Genomic DNA, 2,965 nt, shown 5'->3' with positions numbered 1-2,965 from the left:
AAATAAAAAGGAAACACCATGGGCCATCAGTTGTTAATCATTGAAACTGGGTGATAGCTACACCTGAGTTCAATATGCTCTCCTCTCTACTTGCTTACTTATTTACTTACTTATTAGAGACAGGGTCTCGCTCTGTCACCCAGGCCAGAGTGCAGTAGCATAATCGTAGCTCACTGCAGCTTTGAACTCCTGACCCCAAGTGATCTTGCTACCCCAGCCTTCCAAAGTGCTAAGATTACAGGCATGAGCCATCTCACCAGGGTACTACTTTTTCATATGTTTGACATTTTCCCTAATGAAATGTTTAGAAAATAAAATAAAATAAAAACTTCTCAGGTGAAGCCTGATATCCCGCCAGACTGGGGATCCGGGAGAGCTCACATGATGGGCATCACAGGAGGGCAGGGCTTCCCGCATAAAAACAGGAAGTTTGGAGGGCTGTGGGCGGGGTGTGCAACGAATAGTGTGTTGTAGAAACACGTCTGCGGGTTTCAGGGATGAGCAGGCTAGGTAGAGCAAAACAGACAGCAAGTCTGAACTTGTGGCTAAATGTGTAATCACACGTGCGCTGCAGTAGAGGTTTGGTCAGCACTGGCTCCTGGAACCTGGTGTCACTACAGCCCCTCCTCCAGTGTGCTTATGCCAGCACGTGAAAACCGGACACTGGTCCAGCCACCTCACTGCACACCCCAGCAAATGACCGGCACCAGGGAGAGATCACTAGTGGGAGGTCAGTGGGAAACAGATGGATGTAAGGAATTCGAGGCCTTTCCTGTGAGAGAGGCAGTAGCTGGAAGTGGAGAGATTGGAGGAATCCCCGTCTGACGTGGCCAGGACCGCATCACTGTGACCATTTGCCTGGCCAGCAGCTCGATTTTCCCACCTAGAAAATGAAGCTGGAGGGCAGGGTGAGGCGGCTCATGCCAGTAATCCTAGCACTCTGGGAAGCTGAGGCAGGAGGATCACTTGAGGTCAGGAGTTCGAGACCAGCCTGAGCAAGAGCGAGACTGTCTCTACTAAAAACAGAAAAACTTAAGCCAGGCCTGGTGGTGTGAGCCTGTGGTCCCAGCCACTCAGGGGGCTGTGGGAGAAGGATCACTAGAGCCCAGGTGTTTGAGGTTACAGTGAGCTCTGATGACCCTACTGCACTCTAGCCTGGGTGACAGAGTAAGACTCTGTCCCAAAAATGAAAAATAAAGAAAGAAAAAAGAAAACGAGGCCGGAAAAACCCTATGCTGTGGGACGTTGTGAGGATTGAACCGGCTAAGGCAAGTCAAACTGGCGGCACAGATCTGGGCACGCAGGAAGCGTGGCTGCTCTCGCTGTCACAGTCACACATGCCCTTGCTCTGTGAAGGAAGGGGAGGCGAAGCCTCCTGAGTGCCAAATCCACGCTTTCTCCAACCAGTGCTGGTTGAGCCCTTGCTGCGTGCAGGTGTCCGAATGTGTGGCTGTGGCCCGTTGAGTTCGCTTGCCAGCTTGAGCAGTGGCAGCCACGCCACACTGCTGCTGTCAGGAGGAGGGGCAAGGAGAGGTCCCAGCAAAACCTGATCCTGACAGAACAGAGAGGCTCACCATGTTCTTGTTTGTAGAGAGGATAACTCACCACAGAGGGCTGGGATTGGCGGAGTTACCTAGATACGCCCCCCCTCTCTAGGTAATGCAGTTCAGGGGGTGCCATCTGTGTCCCAGGGACACCCCTGGAGACCCTGCTGGGTCCAGCTCCTGTACCCAGCCCCTCTAGCCTTCTCCCCCCAGCCCCGGCTGACGGCACTACCTCAAGAACACACAACAACATGGAATCCAAACTCAGGGCACAAGCTCTCAGCCTGTGGGCTTCACACCAGAATCACCAGAACATCTGGTCTCCAGAAGCAGCCTAGTCACACGCTTCAAGTCTGGCAGGCAAGCTCGTGTGACTTTGCTTTGGGGACTGTATAGCCTGGATCCTGTGCTCTTGAACTCAAGCAGAGCCAGGCTGCAAGAGGAGCTCAACGCTGCAGGTGGGACCCAGGTCCTCAGTCGTCTCCATCAAAAAGTCGCCCAGGAATGTGAGACAGAGAGGCTGCTGAAGGTGTGGCAAAGAAAGGTGGGGGTGGGGAGAGGGCTGTATGGAAGCAGGAGACAGAAACACACAAGTGGTTATTATACTTCTAGAAAGATAAACACTGGCTGCCTTTTGAGGAAGAAAAACGTGCTGGCTATGTGCCACTTCAAGGCGGTGGCTTCGGCTTTGTGATTGGAGGATGTGTATCCACTGTGGTCAGGCCGTGCTCTGACTTGGATGACTGTTATTTCTTGGAACTTGGTCTGAATCCGTCATCATGGGAGCAGATCCAGCGTGAGTCTCCAGGACCAGGGGACCCTGGATGAAGGAGACCATTCTCTGGGCAATTCTGGATACTGAGTAAGACCCACCTGCACCCACCCTTGCACTCTGAGCATGTGAGGAGGCCTGTGCGCCTCTAACACACCCCAACTTTTTACTCCTCTGCATGTTCTTGCGACGCACTGGAGATCAGTAGGGCTGAGTCAGCTCTGTACCAGAACGGGCCCGGTCCTGGGAGAAACCCATTTCTACCACTGCCTCCTCTGCACGTCTCCATTTATGGAGACACAGCACAGGTGAGGAATTACAGGAAGAAGCTGCTCACCCACCATTCCTTCCTGGCAGCAAGATTTCCTCTCCTGGCCCTCCCTCGAAACCCCACCAGTTGGAGGTTGAGGGAATGGCATGCGCCAAGGCCCTGTGGTGGGACGTGGCATCGCTGATGTGACCAGAGTTCAGAGGGCAAGGGGAGTTGTGCTATTTGCCGAGACTACAGATGCTGGTGGGAGCAGAGTCTCCAGGACTTAAGAGCCACAGAAAGAAATCTCGAATATGCTAAGAGCTATGGGAAGGAGCAGAAGAACTTTAGGCAGGAGCATGACTTCAGATTGTTTTTTTGGTTGTTGTTTTTTTTTTT

This window comes from Propithecus coquereli, unplaced genomic scaffold (genome assembly GCF_000956105.1).
Source record: "Propithecus coquereli isolate 6110/MARCELLA unplaced genomic scaffold, Pcoq_1.0 Scaffold67, whole genome shotgun sequence".
Taxonomy (NCBI): Eukaryota; Metazoa; Chordata; class Mammalia; order Primates; family Indriidae; genus Propithecus; species Propithecus coquereli.
The sequence above is the reverse complement of the archived record's forward strand: the minus strand, read 5'-3'. Positions refer to the sequence as shown.